This window comes from Quercus suber, unplaced genomic scaffold, assembly GCF_002906115.3.
Source record: "Quercus suber isolate HL8 unplaced genomic scaffold, Cork oak 2.0 scaffold_220, whole genome shotgun sequence".
Classification (NCBI taxonomy): domain Eukaryota; kingdom Viridiplantae; phylum Streptophyta; class Magnoliopsida; order Fagales; family Fagaceae; genus Quercus; species Quercus suber.
Window position 1 is genome coordinate 854,913 of NW_027069678.1, and position 10,757 is coordinate 865,669.

Below are 10,757 nucleotides of genomic sequence, written 5' to 3' on the forward strand. Positions count from 1 at the left end.
AATAAGTATGTACAGAGGCAACCCATTCGGACCCATTGCATCTCTTTTAGCCCCCCCTTGATTATTTGCATATACTAATACTTTTTATTTTTTATTTTTTATTTTTATTTTTTATTTTAAAACTCGAGAACAAAACAACACCTACTGCTAGAGTCATAATCAAGGATATTGCCTTAGGACCCACCTCATCAAAAGGAGATCTAGGCTTTAAAGAACTGACCACAGCTGATTTTGAAGCTTTTACGGAAATGTTCGATCATGGAAGTATGATGCTGGACCTTTTCCTAAGTTTTGGGTGCTAGATGACCCCTAGTTGATTTCTGCGGGTTTAGTGTTCTCAATGCTGGTGTTTCTTTTTTAGAGAAGGAAATAGAATGCCATGACTTCATGGAGAACTTCACATTTAGATTGTGTATGGGTAACTTTGCGTTAAGCTAGCGTGTTGTGCAAGGTATTAATAGATATGAAATATTTTGAACTTGATTTCATTAATGAGACTAAGCATCTGGGGTGGGGAAATGTGGTGAAAGATTTGATGAAATCGGGCTTTACCTGATTTCATCAAATCGGGTAAACGATCGAGAAGGAAGCCTAGGCCTAAGCCCGATTTCATCAAATCTTTCACCACATTTCCCCACTCCAAAAGCTTAGTCTCACTAATGAAATCAAGTTTAGAATAAATCACATCCCTTAATACCTTGCATAGCACGTTCAATGCAAAGTTATCCATACACAATCCAGATGCAAAGTTCTCCATGAAGTCATGGCACTCCATCTCATTCTCTAAAAAAGAAACATCTACATTGGGAATACTAAACCCCCAAAAATTAACTAGGAGTTCATTTGACTCCCAAAACTTAGGAAAGGTTTAGCGTCATAGTTTCTATGTTCATTATGAAAATAAACGCAAGCAAATTAAGAGATACAATTATCAACTTGATCAGGGTTTGGCTCGTTTGGGTAATTGTCGTAATCAGTGGGTCATAGGTTGAATAGTATATTCAATTAAGATTTAAATAACAATTATTAATGATTTATAATAAAAAAAATCTATAAAAAAAATTGATAATTGATAATTTTTTCTAAAATTCAAAAAAATGTAAAATATTTACAATATTATAATGATTAACTTAACACAATATTAGTTATTGAGTACTCTTTGTGAAAGGTAAACACAGAAAGTTCTACAATATTTTTCTACCAAAAATTTCAATGATCAAATCCTTGAGTCGTGGGTTCCAGTTAGCTCAATTGGTAAAATCTTTAATGGTTGTATAAGAGATCTGAGGTTTAATCTCCGCCTACACCAAAAACTGATTGGTGTCTTGGTTTGATGATAAAGAACTATCATCAGGAGCGGACGCCATAGGTTGAAACTCTCTCAAAAAAAAAAAAAAAAAAAATCCTTGAGTCAATATTGAAATAAATGCGTACATGATGAGTCATAAAAAGAAGGGGTAATTACACTCCTCTCTCTTAAGATTTAAGAAAATAACATTCCACCCCAAATTTGAAGGGAAAAAACATTTTCCTTCTTGGCATCCAATTGACCAAATTTTGTTAAATTAATACTATTAAAAATGTTGTGTGCTAACTTGCCTTTTGTTTTAAACCTCCATTTCAGAATTAAAATTCTTCATTGTTTTAAAATTTTAGTTAAAGTGTATTTTAAAATATTAAGTATGAATTTTGGTTATTATTATTTTTCTTTTTTCTACAGATTATGGAGAGATTTACCATTGCAAGTGTTTTGGTACTTGATAAATTTTGCATTTTTATTTTCAATTTATCGGTTATTTTTATTAACCATGATTAAATTTATGTAAAGAGATCCTTGTAGAAGTTTAGAATATTTCATTACTAATACAAACAAAATGGGGTAGTGCTAATTTCTTCAAGTTTCAAGGGAGGGGGTGTAATTCTTCCTAAAAAGAATATTGAGTTTAAGTTATTAAGGAAATAATTCAAAGTTTCTAAACAAAAAGGAAATGGTCGAAAAAAATACAATTATATAAGAAAAATTGGACATATGCCAAAACGGCAACACAAATAAAGGTAGAAATAATTCATTAAGAAAAAATATTATGAAAAAGGTAAAAAATTTGAAATTAAAATAATTTAAACCATTTTGAAACTATATATATATATATACATACATACATATATATATATATATATATTTGTTCACAATAAATTCATATAGATTAAGAGATACAATTATGAAAATAAATGGAATAAAAAAATCATGGAATTTATTGTAATAATTTGATTTCTTTCTTATATAGATAATAGTTTTATTATTATTATAAAATACCAAAATGCCGAATTGATGATTTGAACACTGAATGTCTTTATTGAAAATACCAAAAAAATGTTAAGTTGATTTATAAAGCTCTTGGCCTTTTTTTGTGTTGCTTATAATTATTGAAAAATGATTAATACTATAAAATTAGATTAAAAGAATTTCTGGTCTTTTTTTTTTTTTTTTGGTTGAGAAACATAATTTCTAATCTTTAAAACTTGAGATTGTTTCCAATTTGGCACTTTATGTTTCAAATTCTGCATTTTAACATTTCATTTTTAGGTAACGGAGTGATCTAATTTATCTATTTGTGCCAAAAAGTGCTTAATAGGTGTGTCAACTTTGAAGCACTGTATGGGGTTTGATTGTGTGTTACTTGGTAGTGACTAGGGGTGGCAAATGGACGAGTTGGGTCATAAATGGGTTGGGTCATAAATGGATTGGGTGTGTAATTATGTATTTATGACCCGTTTATATATAAATTAATTATTTATTATCCGCTCAACCCATTTAATTAGTTACCTACCCATTTAACCCAATATGATCCAAATAAATAAATAACTTGTCAAAAACTTTAAAAACAAAAATTAAAAAGTTCAAAATTCTTTCCTTTCATTTTCCCTTCACAAAATTCAATTTCTCAGCAACCAAACAAAGCACCAGAGAGAAAAAAAAAAAAGATTTTTTTCTTCTCTATTTTTTTTTCTTGGCAACCAAATAGACCATCAGAGAAAGAAAGAGAAAAATTTAAAGTTGTCAACTTCAAAAAAAAAAAAAAGGCTCAAAAATCTGAGCGAGAACAGACTTGGCATAGATCAACACAGTGGGAGATCGAAGCACGCTGAGCTCGATTTGTTCCTCTCCGAGCCCCCCAGACTTACACACCAAATCGACAATCTTGTAAACAATATTGGAATTGGAATCAGAATTAGAGTTGGGATTGAGGTGCTTGATCTCAGCGAACATGGCTGATTGGTGGTTGGCAAGATTGGCCGGCAACACTCTTTCGCTTAAATCTTCACTGCAGTGGCGACGAGATTGCCGACCGTTGATTTCGGCTACATGACAACCTATACTGGTCTGAGACTTCCTTGGATAGTCATGTTCAGCAACAACTTCATCAGCCTCGCAACCGGTGGCCGTCCTTCCATCGACGTGGATCTAACTACTAAGGGAAAGTATTTGTGCAAATTTAGAGGTTAAAGTGTTTGGATACTAAGAAAATATGAGGGAGAGTTCGACTAAGGTCATACCTTTTATTTAACTTTTACTTTTTAGAAGGGTTTAGACTTTTAGTGGGTTTTAATGAGTTTTTTTAATTTTTAATTTTAAATGAGTTTAGTGGGTATTAGTAGATTTATTCATTTAGACTCATCTAATTAAATAATCAAATGGGTCTTTATCCATTTAACCGAAATACTCAAATGGGTTGGGTTAAGACTTATCCAAATAAGGTAGGTAATGGGCGGGTTTATGGATATAGATAAAAATTGCCACCCCTAGTGGTGACTCACTTGTATTAGGCCTTGAAGTCCAACCCATGTACAAAAGAGAATATGGGTCAAAAAATCCAATTTGTGTAGTGAAGTAATGGTGGATCTAGAGCCCAATAACTTATAAAGAAAAATAAATTTACTAATAATACTTATTGGTGCGCTTTATACCCAATAGCTGTTTGTAAATTTTTTAGTTATTTATTTTAGCCCAATACAAGGTTTTTGCTTGGCCCAAAGGGGGGAAAGTACTGTTACTGTTAGCTATTATTTTGTTTGTTAGTTGTGGGGCCAGAAAATCAGGCAGCCTCGGCCCACTTTAAACCAGGCCCAGAGGCCCATGCCGAGGATGCATGTAGTGTCCGAGGATAGAAGTAAGAAGTCCAGTCCCCAAGGAACTGGTTTGAGGACAACTCCTTCCTCGGACATCTCAGACCATAGAAGTACACAAGCACCACACCATCAAGGGGGTCTTCTTGAATATCTGAGGAGGAAAGAGCAAGCACCACGCATCAACGATGGGAGCACGGCAGAGGAGCAAGTCCAAGACGAGCTGTCACCTCCACATTTAATGCCCATAACTAACGTTCTGGCCGCATTAATGAAGAGGGGATTACAGAACAGTGTTGCCTTGGTTGTTGCAACCCACAGGAAGTATGGGGAGGTGGCTGATGGGATAGGTACTCAAGTAGTGGCCTGGTTGCTGAACAAATGTAGGGCTAGGATTAATGGGGAAATGGGTATATAATGTAAGGGACCTCTCTTGGAAGGGGGCGGAAGAAAAAAGAAGAAAAAGAGAGAGAAAGGAGAAGGGCAATGATAACCAACCATGAAGGAAGTCATAAGAACTGCAAGCTCCCAAGAGAAAGGCCGAGGTGCATCATTATTCGCATTCATCTGAGAACTACCGCGCATGGTCGTTGCACCCCTTACTAGGGCCTTGTTCTTGACCCCGCTCTCTACAAATTAATTGCAGGGCTAGCTGGGCTTGGGTCCACTCTAGTACCTCACCAGGAGGCCCGAAGCTGGTCCCTACAATTGGCGCCGTCTGTGGGAAGAACTCGTGCATCAGTAAGGACAACAGCCAAGCATGGTAGGATCAGACCCTCACCAAGGGAGTTCCTATCGGCACGAACTGGCTAGATCCCAACGTCTTAATAACTATGGTGACGCTGGGCATGGCCAAAACGAGGAGAACGGACGATTCCGAGAAGGAAGCGTGCATGCCTCACAAACTAGCGAAAGCCACACCCATAGAAGCAGCCGTGTGCCCCAGAGGCGCGATAATGGCCCGGCCACGCGATTGCAAGAGGATAAGAGTCACGCATCCCAAAGACAGGATGGTAAGGTGGCCATGCAGTGAGAGATAGATGATTTGAAGAGAAAGTTGCGCCATGCACGGCGAAGGCAATTCGAGCCCAGCCCTGACTTACCTTCTGATGACGAAAATGATGACGACTACAGGCAAAGGTTGAGAACACCCCCGAGTGAAACTTTCTCCCACGAGGATGAGCGCTACCAGAGACGTAAGCGTGGTAGCCCAGCCCCTAGGGGCTTAGGAAGTGACGCCATGAGCAGGGCGCTGGACCGGCTTTCCAGATTGCCCTTTACGCATCGCATAGAAAAGGCGGTGCTCCCCCGGCGGTTCCAGCAGCCAACTTTCACTATTTACAACGGCAAAATGGACCCCGTGGAGCATGTGAGCCAGTTCAACCAGAGGATTGCCATCCACTCTAAGAACGAGGCGCTGATGTGCAAAGTCTTCCCATCCAGCTTGGGACCTATAGCAATAAGGTGGTTCAATGGCTTGAGGACAAATTCAATAGACTCGTACAGACAGCTGACCCAGGCCTTTGGTTCCCGTTTTGTTACGAACAGTAGACCTCCTCGGCCCATGAACGCGTTGCTGTCCTTGACCATGTGCGACGACGAGACCCTCAAGGCTTACTTGGACAAGTATTGAGAGATTTACAACGAGCTGGATAGCAAGTACGACGATGTCGCCATCAATACATTCAAGAACAGGCTCCCGATGGGGCACGGCCTGAGGAAGTCCTTAACTGGTAAGCCTGCCACCAGCGTGCGGCAGTTAATGGATCGGATCGACAAATATAAATAGGTAGAGGAAGACCTGCTACAGGGCAAGGGGAAAGAGAAGGCTATCCCTCAAGAGAGGAGAGATTCCAGGTTGGACCGGTATAACAACGCCCGTCCGAGAAGAGATTTCATAGGACAATCTGGGGCGACAAGCGCCCAGGCTGTCGGCGCTGTGTTCCAAAAACCGATACATAGGGTGCTGGAAAAGATCAAGAACGAGCCGTACTTCAAGTGGCCGAATAAGATGTCGAGGGATCTTGAGAAGTGTAATCAGGACCGCTATTGTCAATATCACCAAGACCACGGGCACGCCACGGAGGACTACAGGAATCTCTAGAACTATCTGGACCAGCTAGTCCAGGAGGGGAAGCTGAAGCACCTCCTGCACCATTCCAGCGGCCATCAGGGCCAGTCCTACCAGGAGTCACGGAGGGACACTGCCATGAGGCAGCCCGCTGGAACGATTGATGTGATCCTGGCTGCGCTAGGAAGAACAGGCACGCGCCCTTCGGGAGTGCTGTCTGTGACTCCGGTGCCTGCCGGGGAGTCCCAGTCCAAGCCGAAGAGGGCCAGAAGAAGCTTTCACCCGATCCTAACTTTTTTCGAGGAGGACAAGGACGGGACCACCCAACCCTACGACGATGCTTTGGTGATCACCCTCAGGATTGGGGACTACGACGTCAGAAGGGTGATGGTGGATGGCAGTAGCGCGGCCGAAGTCATGTACCTCGACCTTTATAAGGGGCTAGGGCTAAAGCATGAGGACCTGTTGCCCTATAGCTCCCCCTTGATGAGCTTTGATGGGAAGCTAGTCATTCCGGAGGGCGTGATCAGGCTACCCATCCAGACCGGCTCGGAAGTAGTGGAGGTGGACTTTATAGTGGTGAACACGTACTCACCCTACACTACCATTATAGGAAGGCCTTGGCTCCACACCTTGGGAGGCGTTGCCTCTTCATTGCACCAGAAGGTAAAATTCCCGTCAGAAGGCTGAGTTCTCGAGATCCGAGGATGCCAGTCAACGGCGAGGCGGTGTATGGTGGCGGCCACCTCATGTCGGCAAGATACGGAATTCTCGGCCACTGTGGCCGAAAACTTATAGTAGTTAACTACCTTAGTGGCACCAGCTGATACGACCGCCGAGGAAGCAAAACATGAAGGCCTAGAAAAAGTGGTCATCGATGACGACCAGGAGAGGTTCTTTCAAGTCGGAACCCAACTGCCTCCCCGGGAGAAGGAGGAGTTGCTTGAGTTCTTTAGGAGGAACCTTGACGTGTTCGCATGGGATCCCTGCGATGCCCTAGGGATTGATCCATCCTTCGTCTGTCACCACCTTAATGTCAACCCGTCTGTGACCCCCAAGAAGCAGCAACCTCGACGCCCATCAAAAGAGCACGCCGATGCAATTAGGGAAGAGGTTAATAAGCTTAAGCGCGCGGGGGCTATTAAAGAAGTTTTTTACCCTAAATGGTTGGCCAACACTGTGGTGGTCAAGAAGAAAAACAGAAAATGGAGGGTTTGCGTAGACTTCACAGACTTGAATAAAGCATGTCCAAAGGACCCCTTCCCAATGCCACGAATAGACCAGCTGGTCGATGCGACCGCAGGCCATCCTCGGATGAGCTTCCTAGATGCCTTTCAGGGCTATCATCAGATCCCACTAGCCTTGGAGGATCAGGAGAAGACGGCCTTGGTGACACCCATCGGAGACTACCACTACAAGGTGATGCCATTCGGCCTGAAAAACGCTAGATCTACTTATCAGAGGATGATGACGAGAATGTTCGAGCCGTTGTTGGGCAAAAACATCGAGATCTATGTTGACGATATGGTGGTGAAGAGCAAACAGATGTCCGAGCATCTGGGGGACCTCGACTGTATATTCAACGTCCTCAGAAAGTACAGGCTGCGGCTAAATGATTCTAAATGCTCGTTTGGGGTGGGATCTGGCAAGTTTTTAGGCTACATCATTACCCAAGGGGGACCGAGGTTGACCCCGACCAAATCAGGGCTATCTAAAACCTAAGGCCTCTGCGAAACCCCAAAGAGATCCAGATGCTCGTTGGAATGATCGTGGCTCTGAATCGATTTATTTCCAGGTCGGCTGACAGGTGTAGACCCTTCTATCTCCTGATCAATAAGTGGAAAGGATTTGAGTGGTCCGAAGAATGTGTCATGGCCTTCCAGCAACTCAAAGAGTACCTAGCCCGGCCACCCATCATGTCTAATCTAGAGGCTGATGAGGTCCTATACGCATACATTGCCGTGGCGCACCACGCTGTGAGCCTGGTGCTGATACGAGACGACAATGGTGTTTAAAAACCAGTCTACTACGTCAGCAAGTCATTGCACGAAGCCGAGGTCAAGTATTTACCCTTGGAGAAAGCCATACTTGCTATGGTCCATGCCATGTGAAAGCTGCCCCATTATTTCCAGGCTTACACGGTGGTCGTTTTAATCCAATTACCCTTGAAGTCTGTACTTCGGGCTGCCGATTATACGGGAAGGATTGCGAAGTGGAATACCATCCTGGGGGCCTTCGACGTTAAATACATGCCTCGGACTGCCATAAAGGGCCAGGTTCTGGCAGACTTGACGACGGAGTTCATTGAGCCTACTATAGAAGTGTGGGCCGAGGGGAGGATCTTTGATGAGAAGCCAGTTGAGCAGTCTCTATCCCGAGGTCACCATGTTGGACAGTATATGTTGATGGCGTGGCAAACCAAAGAGGGTCAGGAGTAGGACTAGTCTTAGTATCCCCTGAAAATCATGTCATAGAGAAGTCCTTGAGGCTCGGATTCTCGGCCACAAACAACAAGGCTGAGTAGAGGCATTATTGCAAGGAATGGTCATGGTACTGAAGATGGGAGGAAATTCGGTTGAGATATTCTCGAACTCGAAACTGGTGGTAGGGCAGGTAAAGGGAGAGATAGAGGCCAAAGACTTGAGAATGCAAGAATACCTGAGCCAAGTCAAGCGTTTGCAATTGGAGTTCAGCCCCTTCAGCTTGTCTCACATTCCCAGGAATGGGAACAGCCACACCGACTCGTTGGCCACCCTCGCAACCTCCTCGACCGCGAGTCTACCTCGGATCATACTTGTGGAGCATCTGAAAAGAGCAAGTGAGGTGGCAAGAGGAGCAATCCATCAGGTTGGAATGGGCCCCAGTTGGATGGACCCCATAATGAGATTCCTCGAAGACGATGTTTTACCTGAGGAGAAGTCAGAGGCAGAGAAAATACGAAGGAGTGCTTCTCGGTTGTAGTTGTCCGAGGACCACAAGTTGTATAAGCGTTCCTACTCTGGACCATACCTACTGTGCGTCCACCCCGAAGTAGCAGAATTACTGCTCGAAGAGCTGCATGAGGGAATCTGTGGGAGCCATACGGGAGGAAGATCCCTGTCCTATCGAGCTGTCACGCAAGGATACTGGTGGACAAGAATGCAGAAGGAAGCCCTGGACTATGTCAGAAATGTGACCAATGCCAAAGGTTCGCCTCGAATATTCATCAACCCGGATGGGACCTTAATCCTTTGTCCAGTCCATGGCCATTTACCCAGTAGGGCTTAGACATCGTATGACCTTTCCCCAAAGCGCCAGGGAATAAGAGATATCTCTTGGTGGCCACGGACTACTTCACCAAGTGGGTGGAGGTAGAGCCCCTGGCCAACATCAGGGACGTGGACGCAAAGAAATTCCTTTGGAGGAACATTTTCACGCGATTCGGTGTCCTGCATACCCTCATCTCGGATAATGGGCTCCAATTCGATAGCAAGGCCTTCAGAAGGTATTGTTGTGAACTGGGGATCACAAATAGATACTTAACGCCTGCCTACCCTCAAGGAAACGGACAGGCCGAGGCTGTTAACAAGGTCATCGTCAATGGGCTCAAGAAGAGACTGGCTGACGCCAAGGGAAGATGGGTAGAGGAGCTGCCCCACGTTCTCTAGACGTACCAAACTACACCCAGGTGGTCAACAGGGGAAACCCCTTTTGCCATGACTTATGGTGCCGAGGTAGTGATCCCCCTAGAGACAAACTTCCCAATGCAAATGACGAGCTCTTTCACTCCAGACAGCAATGAAGAACTACTGGGGAGGAGCCTGGACCTGGTTGACGAACGAAGAGAACGAGCAATGATCCAACTGGCCTATTACCAACAAAAACTCAAGCAAAGATATGACGCCAATGTGAAGCTCACACCATTAGCATTAGGGGACTTGGTGCTGAGGAAAGTCATAGGGGCTGCCAAGAACCCTTCTTGGGGGAAGCTGGGACCAAACTGGGAGGGGCCCTACCGAATTACCTCAATAGTAGGGATTGACGCGTACTATTTAGAAGATTTAGATGAAAAACCTGTACCTCACCCTTGGAATGTAAATAATCTGAAAAGATATTATTATTAATGAAAAAGTTTCTTTTGATCCATATTTTAAGCCTCTCTTGATTATGTAGCTCCCATTTCGATGGTCATTCTAAGTGAAACTAATGACTGCAAAAAAAAAAAGGTCCTAAGTGTTAGACAGAACCAAGGCCTTGCATGGTCCTCGGACTCAAGCCTATGGGGAAACTAACTACTTCAAAAAGGTCCTAAGTGTTAGACAGAATCAAGGCCTTGCTTGGTCCTCGAACTCAAGCCTATGGGGAAACTAATTACTTCAAAAAGGTCCTAAGTGTTAGACAGAACCAAGGCCTTGCATGGTCCTCGGACTCAAGCCTATGGGGAAACTAACCACTTTAAAAAGGTCCTAAGTGTTAGACAAAACCAAGACCTTGCATGGTCCTTAGACTCAAGCCTATGGGGAAACTAACTACTTCAAAAAGGTCCTAAGTGTTAGACAGAACCAAGGCCTTACATGGTCCT